Source organism: Trifolium pratense, linkage group LG3 (assembly GCF_020283565.1).
Source record: "Trifolium pratense cultivar HEN17-A07 linkage group LG3, ARS_RC_1.1, whole genome shotgun sequence".
Lineage (NCBI taxonomy): Eukaryota > Viridiplantae > Streptophyta > Magnoliopsida > Fabales > Fabaceae > Trifolium > Trifolium pratense.
In genome coordinates, this window is record NC_060061.1 from 29215042 (window position 1) to 29225852 (window position 10811).

The 10811-nt window shown below is 35.2% G+C and overlaps 1 pseudogene; it reads left to right on the top strand.

The window, feature by feature from the left end:
- The first annotated feature begins 797 nt into the window (after positions 1-797).
- Positions 798-3559, top strand: LOC123914919 (annotated as a pseudogene).
- The last annotated feature ends 7252 nt before the right edge of the window (positions 3560-10811 follow it).

Sequence of the window (10811 nt, forward strand, 5' to 3'; positions counted from 1 at the left end):
CACCATCTTACAAAATTCATACATTATGATGTCACAATTTCCCAATCACCCAAACGCCAGAACCATTACATCTGGTATACAACCACCAACTCCTCTGCTATCAAGCATAACATGACAGGCCTAGCAGGCTAGCATAAAGAAAGAAACTACAAATATAGGCGTCAAATCTAATCGAGATCCAACACCAATTAACTCCATTGGACAAATTTGCATATGAAAGACTCAAAGACTGCAGTTGTTGCATATGAAAGACCAAAAGTGTTTTCATTGTTTTACTATTTTTGGATTTAGGATTAAAAATTAGGAGCCAAAATTGCAAGTTTCTAAAACTTCAAAAGTGCAATTTAGCTAAAGAAAAACAAAGAGGTTTAGAATAGTTATTGATCCTATAGGCTATATAGGCTCCAGGGCCGGCCAAGGCCCGGTGCACAATGTGCTGCATCGCTGGGCCTCAAAAAGAATTTTATACTGCAATATTATACCCAGAAAATTATTTTTCTACCCCAACATTTATCTCTTTACCCCTACAAACAAATCAATATTCTCATTTTACCCCTTCCAAAAACTTTAAAAAATGAGTTTCAAACATTTAGCCATGGTTAAACCGTGGGTAAATGTCAAAATTTTCGGAACATTAAACCGGAACAGTTTAAAAAAGTGATCCGGTAATATTTAGCCACGGTTTAACCGTGGCAAATATTAGATCTGGAATGTTTTGTTTAATCATGTGTACCTTCACTCATTCATTCTCCTTCAAATCGAACACTACAATTTCCCAACAATTCGTTTCATCAACGATGGAAGAAGCTTTGCAAAGTGTTGAAATACCAAAATTCGAAGATATCAGACGCTATCATTGCCAAAGCCAATACCGTGGTATCTATAGATCCAAAAAAACCCTAATTACCTCACATGTCAATTAAGAACAGAAGGTATTATTTTTCTTGAAATTCAATCTTTCATCAATTGTGTATACCAAATGGGTCTGTTGATTTCTTAAAACTTCAACATGATTTAGTTTTATGGATTTGGGGGTTTTTTAATTAGGTTTAAGAGCACATCAATCCCTAATAATTTCTGGTCATGGTGAGAAAGAAGGAAGGGATGAATTTTGCATATTCTAATATTTTGCCACGGTTTAACCGTGGCTAACTCATTCCAGAACACTTTTTTAGCTATTCCGGGTTACATTTGTTACCGGAAGACTTAGGGAAAAGTATTCCGAAAAAATGTGACATTTAGCCACGGCATAACTGTGGCTAAATATTCAAAACTCATTTTTTTAAGTTTTATGTAAGGGGTAAAATAGGAATATTGGTTAGTTTGTAGGGGTAGAGAGATAAATGTTGGGGTATAAAAAAAAAATTTCTTATACCCATTGTAATTTTACTTTAATTCTATCGAATGAATTAGGCTAATCTTTTATATTATAAGCTTGTATACACAAGCAAATCCTAAACCCTAATTTGTTTTCCCTCCATTTTATCTTGCAATTTTTATTAAAAAATAATACAATTTTGTCTTGACTAGGATTCGAACCCGCAACCCTTCAGTGCGAGACAATATTTCCAACCACTATGGCAAGTATACCAATTGTGATTAAAATTATGTGCAATAATTGATAAGTACCATCAATTTTAAAAGTATATCTTATCAAAATTATTGTTGACTATATTATTCATCACGAAATATTTTTATGGCTTTCTTGATCAATGATTTTTTTCTACCGGATCATAAATTTAGAGAATAATTATCATGTGAGATTTGGAAAGTTATTATCAAACTCAATCCTGCTAAATCAATTTTTTTTACAATACAACCAAACACGACCATAGTCATGTCACTAATCACATTCATTATTTTGATTTTAACATTGCAGATTTAAAATTAACTGATGATCAATTGATACAATATGCACTAGCAGATATTGAGATGATGTTACGTAGTTGTGGGAAGAGTTTAAAAGATTATCCTCCAATGCCTAGAGCAGACACATCATTAGTTCCTGATATACAAAATAGTTTAATACACGACGAATTGAATTATAACAGACAATCATTAGCTGAGGAACATGTTAGATTGATGTCAACTATGACTTCAGAGCAACGTAAAGTATATGACATAATCATGACACGAGTTAACGAAAATAAACCTGGTGTGTTTTTTTTTTTTATGGTTATGGCGGTACAGGGAAGACATTTATCTGGAGGGTCATGTCAGCCGCATTACGCTCAAAAGGTGAGATAGTTTTAACAGTTGCCTCAAGTGGGATCGCTGATCTCTTCCTTAAAGATTGGGATGAGTCGATGTCGATCTCATTGCTTATACCTGGCGGTGGAACAGCACATTCAAGGTTTTGTATTCCTCTAAATGTTGACGAGTTCTCAACACGTACCATAGTTCCTAAAAGCCCTTTGGCGCTATTAATACAAAAACCAAAGCTCATTATATGGGATGAAGCACCAATGATGCACAAACACTATTTCGAAGCTGTTGATCGAACTTTAAAAGATATTCTCAAGTCTGTTGATGAAAAAAATAAACACATTCCCTTCGGTGGAAAAGTTGTTGTTTTTGGTGGAGATTTTAGACAAATTCTACCAGTAATACCCAAAGGTACAAGCCCAGAAGTTGTTCATGCTACTATTAATTCTTCGATTCTTTGGAATTTTTGTGAAGTTTTAACATTGATTAAAAACACGAGGCTTCTCGGTGGTGCTTCGAGTGCAGACGTTGAACAAAAAAGATTGTTTTATGAATGGATTTTGGGTGTTGGCGATGGAGAAATTGGAGATGACAACGACGATGATTTAGAACTTGACATTCCATCAGATTTATTGATTCCAAATTCAGGTGATCCTCTTGCTTCTATCGTTGAAAGCACTTATCCCCAACTTTTACAAAACATGAACGATATAACGTATTTCCAAAATAGAGCTATATTAGCTCCTAAAAATTCAATAGTCGACACAATAAATGATTATATGTTGGATTTAATTTCTGGTGAAGAAAATACATATTTGAGTTATGATACTCCACTCACACAAAATGTAGACGGTCAAACAGTGGATGTTGTCATACTCCCGAATTTTTGAACACGATTTCTACGTCGGGACTTCCAAATCACAAGTTGAGACTTAAAGTTGGAGTTCCAGTTATGCTATTAAGGAATTTGAATCAAAAATTAGGATTATGCAATGGAACAAGACTTATTATTACGAGATTGGGAAAACGTGTTCTTGAAGGAAAAATTATTTCAGGAAGTAATATTGGTGATCAGGTTTTCATACCTAGATTTTCTCTGACACCATCTGACGTGAGAATTTCTTTTAAATTTCAACGGAGACAATTTCCTATAATGATTTCTTTTGCGATGACTATTAATAAGAGTCAGGGACAATCTTTAAAGTATGTTGGGATATATCTTCCGTCGTCAGTGTTTTCATATGGTCAGTTGTATGTTGTAATTTCAAGAGTTACTTCTTGAAAAGGATTAAAAATATTGATGATCGATGACAACGGTGAAGATACGACTAAGACTTCGAATGTGGTCTATAAGGAAGTCTTCCGTAATATAACATAATTTTCTTTGTATGAGTATTTATCCAAAATTATTGTTGAACTATCGTTTAATGTTACTCAACTTTTTTCATATACCTTACATTATTGGAATTATCATATTTTATTTAATCATTATATATCTTAGAGCTAACCAGACCCGTGCGGGGTCGATGTTCTAGTAAATAGGAAAAAGTATATGCACAGTAACATGAACACAATTAGGATTCCAAAAAAGCATTCACTCCACCGCAAACAACAAATCAACACTAACCTAAAAAAACAAATCAACATACATAAAAACTTGTTCAGAATTAAGGTTAGTTTACTAATTGTTCAATTTTTTTATATATTATTGATGTTATTTACAATTTAAATGAAGATTATTCTTTTGAATTTTTAATTTTTTTTATTAAGGGTTCACTTTTAAAATTTAAGCCGGACCTCCAAATCATCGGGACCGGCACTGTATATAGCCTATATAGTTGCGGGAATAATCAGCAAATTCACTAGAATGGCAAAAAGGATATAATCATAGATTAGAAAACCAAGCATCCTTTGTGAATTAATTTGGTATGATTTTCTAAAATGTAACCAGGGATGTCAACGAGGCGGGGAATGTGCGGGGGAAGTTTTCCCGTTCCCCGCCCCAAAGTGTCCGTGGGAGAGTTTTTGTCTTCATCCCCGTTTCCACGGGGAATATTTGTCCTCATCCCCACAGTACCCGCGAAGATCCACGGATATCGAATATTAACAAAATTTCTATACAACACATAATGCATTCACAACCAAAAAACATTTTACATCTTTCTTTTTAAAAAAATAAAAACAACACATAATGCATTCATAACCAAAAAAACATTTGGCTACTAATAATCATACAAAACCTAATAGCCAAAATATTTCATAATTATACAAAAGTTCATAACCAAAAAACATTTGGCTACTAATAATCATACAAAACCTAATAGCCAAAATATTTCATAATTATACAAAAGTTCATAACCAAAATATCTCAAAATTGTTGATAATTGGTAAATATCCAATCAAATTAGACAAATAAAGTTACTTTTGAGAAAATATTAAGTCATGATCCAAAAAAATCATGTCAAAAAGCATATATGGACGGATTCCGAGAATCCATGGGGACGAATGCTTCGTCCCCGATCCCCACCCGAAGTGCCTGTGGGGAAATTTTTGCCTCCATCCATCCACTGGAAAAAAATTCCTGTGAGGAAAAAATTCATAGAACATTTAAAATTGTGAGGGGACATTTTAAAAATATTTGTTTTTAAATTTTGTTTCTTTTTTAAGAATAAAAAACGTTTTTTTTTTTTAAAAAAATATATTTAATAAAAAGATTTTTTTTTTTGTCAAGATTACCCTCTCCCCTTCATTTACCTCGAATCAATCAGGCCCTAAATGTAACGCTACTAGTAGTAAAATCAAATTGGCATTGTAAGAAATAAGTGTGAATCATGAGCACATGATCGTAAAAGATCACAAGGGCATAATTTTATTGTTTTCTTGGTACATAAATCATGTGAGGATCATGTTGTAAACTTGTGTATAAGAGAAGCAGTATACAGCAAAGTAGTGGCTAATTATTAACTGGGGGCCAAGGTCAGGTTCACGTTTGAATTTTGGTTACACACAGTTGAAAGTGAAACAATGGCGTGTCTAGCGGTTTGTTCCACATGGGTCAGCTAACTTGTTGGGCGCTTTACCAATAAAGAATAGACCTCCCCTTTGCTCATATTGCAATATTCCTCTCCGAGTGTTGGGTGTTGGCAAAAATAAAATAAAAATAGAACAATGGTTGGTATCAAAATGGTTTCAAATTTTAATTCTAACATGTTAATCTTTCTGTTTTCATCGTTAAAATAATTGAAGTTACAAAATTCTATCCGATAAATTAAAAATATTAAGGTATTTGATTGATAAGGAATGATAAAATGGTAAAAACAAGTTTAAGCGACATGTAAAATTCGAAGAAAATATAGAGTTTCAGTATTTTTTTTGGCTAAATTGCAGTTTTGGTCTCCCACATTTCCTAATTGTGCGATTTTAGTTCCCCTAGTTTCAAACGAGCGATTTTAGTCCCCACGTTTGCCCCCTTTTGCATTTCTTGGTCCCTTTGACTATTTTGACAAAAAAAATTGATGACATGAAATTTTGGTGACACATGTCATAATTTTATTAGACAACCTACTAAAAAATTGTTTTAGCAAAAAAAATATTATTGTTTTTTAATTTTAGATTAATATTTTAACAAAAAAATACCACGTGACCTTCCTTGGATTTTTTAGTTTTTTTTTTAAAAAATATTTTTGTAGGTTGCCCAATAAAATTAAGACATGTGTTACCAAAATTTCATGTCATCAATTTTTTGGTCAAAATAGTCAAAGGGACCTAGAAATGCAAAAGGGGGCAAACGTGGGGGACTAAAATCGCTCGTTTGAAACTAGGGGGACTAAAATCGCATAATTAGGAAACGTTGGAGACCAAAACTGCAATTTATGAAAAATGATAATCGAATTAACTAAAGACGAACTAATTGTAAATAAAATAATTTATATAAATGGTAAAATTGAAAAGAAAAAAGTAATATTTAACTCATTTCTATAGGTGTCAATTTAACTGACCCATCAAAACTAACATAACAATTAACATACTAACAATTTGCCATTAAAAAAAAAAAAAGACCCATCAAAACTTTGCCCCAAATAACATACTTGGGGACCAAAAGCCTTCTCAATGCTAAAGAGTTCCCACTTAAGCAATAACTTCCTAGTCTCCAATGTTGTTTTTAAAAGATTAGGGGTTTACATAAATCTGAAAAAAGTCAGAACTATAGGGAAATCTAGAGAAAGAAACTCACAAGTGGTAATTCTAGTTCCTGGTAATCAAAGTTAAACTTTGATTCTTGATTTTGATCAGGTACTGCGTGGATGATGTTTTCTCAACATTTTACTGCATATTGTCTATGAGGTTGAGAACTTGGGATAACTTTCCCAGAATTGTCTTGATGTATTATGCCAGCTTTATGTCTTCTCCTGAAAGATACTCTCACACAGTCATCTGTATGACCTCCATTTAATTTCAGGTAACAACCGTCCTAAACAACACTCACATTTCCTTACAATTAATGACTACTAGAGAATGGTGGACACTTGAGAGCAACATGCTACTTTTGCTATGAAATTTGGAAGGAACTAACATGTCTTCGATAAGATAGATAGATGCCAAATTCTTGGGACGAAATGCTGATGATTACATTATGTGACTGACATGTTGTTCAGTTAAGCAAATTCAAGCATCATAGACAGCATTCTGTCGTAAGAAATATCACTGAACTTGGGGCCTGGTTTGGGAGTTGAAAGACTCAAACCAATTTTCAATGGTTTATGATGCAGATAATTTTCATTCGAATTAGTGTTCTTGACACCCGTGTTTCAAAATACAAATATGCTAAATTGCTTCTTGCTACTTTTTCATCACCAAACAAGGTGAGAGGCAAGAGGTTACTATGCAATGAAAAATGAAAGATGAGTAACAGAATGGAAAATAAAATTGCCTACTTCTGTAGAATACTTTACACAAAATCTGTAATGCAACACCAAATTTGTAGTAAAAAAAATCAAAATGTACTGGCTATTTCATATAAATCACTACAGATTATTGAATGACAAGTCATCAATGCAATTTTTGTACTTTGTATAATTAGAGCAAATCATGAGATTCAATTAATAAAGCCTCAAGTCAAGAGGCTTTATTAGGCTAAAGTTAAACAAGTCTCCAAATTCTTTATGCAAGGACATACTCTAGTATAAACTCATTTCTTTATACGAATAACAATTTATATATTGTGTTCTTTATCATAGCTCGTAAGTATAGCACTTGCAAAAGACTACAATGATACTAAATCAATAAGATAATTTGGCAGTAAAAATTAGCTTTACACCCATTAGAAGTGCTCTAAATTCGCCATCTTGAGAATTGAATCAAGTAACCTGCATATTTCCTGTGCCTGTGGATGAGATTGATCATCAGCAAGAAACTCTTCAACTTCATTACCCACTTCTATTATGCTGCATCCAGGTTTCTTCTTCATCCCTGCTTCTGAAATCACACTCCTAACTCTGTTAGCCTTTGCATCCCACCCAACGTCTCTATATATGTTGTATGTAAGAACATGAGTACCACAATCAGCTGCATCCCACCTATCTTCTTCACTGGACGAAGAAGCGTGTGAGGAAAAATCGTAGCGAAACAGAGATGTAAAACGCAGCGGAAATTAAAATTTTCCTTCGATGGATCCTTGCGAATGGACATGATCAGGGTTTCGGTTATTACCTTTGAAGAACAAATTCCTCGATTCTGAGTTGATCACAAGCACCGCACGATCGCAGCACCTCTAGCCGGTCCACACGAACAGTTTCCGTTCACCTCTTAGTGCTAGCTGCAAGACGACGGTAGAGGGAGATTTAGTGCGGTTAGGGTTTTAGAGAATTTTAGGGTTTCTCCAAAATTCGGATTATGTGTGTGTTCACCAGACTGAATTGCATACGGCTCTATTTATAGAGCTTCTTATTTTGTCTTCAGGCCAAAGCGGTTATTGGACTTCGCAAGCCCAATAACCTACTGTTACTAATCGCACCCCACTAATAAGTCATACTTATTTCTTCGCCATTAACTGTCCTTATGTGTGTGACCATGTAGGTTCCTATGACGTTGGCAATAATATTAATCTCAATATTATAAATAGTGAGCGGTATCTAGCAACACATCACTGCTACCCAAGTCACAAGAATGTCACGTGATCTGACAAACCTTTTCGTGATAAATATCTTGTGTATAATTACCCTTTTACCCTTATGTCTATATTGAACACAAGGCATAGTATGTCACCCTTGCTAAGTTCAATATTGGGCCCATAGACATATCTCCTGTTATGTAGGAGGGGCAAATTCCATCTAGGTCACTCATGTCCCTCAGCATGATTCGTGGAATACCCATCAACCAACTTTATAGTCATCCTGTTACGGATAATGTTTGAATGGCAACAAGGTAATACACTCCTACATCTAGGGTACATAGTGATTTCAAGTCGAAGGGTGGAATACACCACTTATCACTATGAGAATATCTTATGACATTTCATAACACACTATGTAGTATTCTCACGGTGGGTCAATCCGATACAAATGTTACCCTTAACATTTATATCTTTGTGAAGACTTGATAACTCTTTATCTATGATCCGTGAGATGTGATCATCAGTCTACCAACATAATAGTCTCTATGCTTTAATGTTATCCCATTTCACTTTAAAGCTTGACTACGGATGCCATAAGAATAATGTTCTTATGTTTAATGGATTCTCACGATTAAGTCATACTTAACGTTCAACTTAACGAACTAACTATTCTAGGGACTTTATTATTTTAACACATAAACATAATAAAGAAGAGCCTTTATTTAATAAATGAATTATTCAATACAAGTATCATGCAATCATAATTAATTGGCCTCTAGGGCTTACACCAACAGCATGAAGATAAGATTCTTGAGGATCGTACGTCTTCAAAAATTCGGCGTAATCTTCATCTGTACCGTCAGAATTTGAGGTATCTGAGGAAAGGATTATGGTCTCCACCTTAACCTCCTTAGACTTCCTATAACGTGTGGATTTGGAAGTAGATACTTCCACCATCTTCTTCCTTTTCTGGGATTTTGACCCTTTGACAACATTCATCTTGGTATTCTTTCTTTCCATCGTTAATACTTGAGGTGAGTTAGTGAAAATAAAAGGGAAAGCAACAAGTATTTATAGGCAATTTCTTGCCTAAACCTAGCATCATTATCAACAGCCCGCAATAAATGTATGGACGGTTGCAACTACTTAAGTTTGACCGACTTGGGAATCGTTTTTATCTTTTCAAGAATTAATCTTTGATTAGTGAGTTTGTTAGAAAGTGAGATCTCAAAGGAAGGCGATACGTAAAGGGAAATAAACTTCATTATCATAAGGAAAAAGTACAACTGAACTTCAAGGTACGGAAGGAAAATACAACGAAATTTCAAAGTACAAAAAGGAAAGACAAACAAATACATAAAGCATGAGAAAAAATGGGCGGACTAAAGCTTCATTCCACAACAGGGCTCCCCAGCTTCTTGGCAACCGTCACGGCGTCATGATGCATCTCCTCTAAAGCCTTTCTGCACCTCTTCGCCTTCTCCATATTGGCGTCAATGGGCTTCATATCCCCTTAGTTCCTTTTGCTTCTCCGGCAGGTCAACTAGGGAGCGGCGCCTTGAAATCAGCTTAGTAACATTGTCCTGGAATTCCCCCTGAAGAGCCTTCTTCCTTTTCAGAAGTGGCTTCACCTCCTTTTGCAGAAATTCGAGGCGGTCGTCCACCCTTTTCTCCTCATTGAAGCATATCCCCAGAATCTCTTCTTGCACCTCCATGGTTTCCTTCACAATCTCAATCTGATTGTTAACAACTTCAGACACCTCTATGTGGCATTCTTTGACATTCTCCACAACAATAACGAAGGAAGCATCAGAAGTTAGTGCTTTCTGAAGGCGGAGAACGCTATCCAGAAAGCGTTTCTCCTCCTTGTTCAGCCTCAATGCGTAGTCATTAAGTTCTTTCATAAATTTAGAAAAGTCATCAAAGTTCTCCATCAACTCTTCTGTATCAATGCATAGCATACAATAGAGTCTCTTGATAACAAGCGAGGCCGGAGATTGGCCACACTCAAAGGAAGAACCCGTAGCAGACATGACTTAGAAGGTGTTTGCGAAGTTTGATTGTTTGGAAAGTGGTTATTCAAATGCAACTTGAAGCACTGAATTTATAGGAAGGGAAGCGTACATCGTGGGACTTCAGAAGTGGATTAATAGGAAACCCTAATGGCAGTTACCTCCTTAAAATGAGCGGCAATGGGCGTATAGGCGCGCGAAAGAACGTGGAGGGAGCATGAGAAAAACGTGCTAAATTATTCCCCTTCAGAGAAGCTTCAAGAACGTGCGTTCAATCCTCTTATCAGCACTTCACCTCGCCGAGCTTCGTGCATGGGGGGCTGTGGACTGGACAATGGGCTAAGGGATAAATTAGTTAGGCCCAATAAGTCCAAAAGTAACAAAGCCCAATCAGAGTTATCCATGAAGATCCAGTAGGCGAGATGACGAAACAACATGACGTGGCGAGATGAAGTATCATGGCGTCAACTGGTTTTGAACGT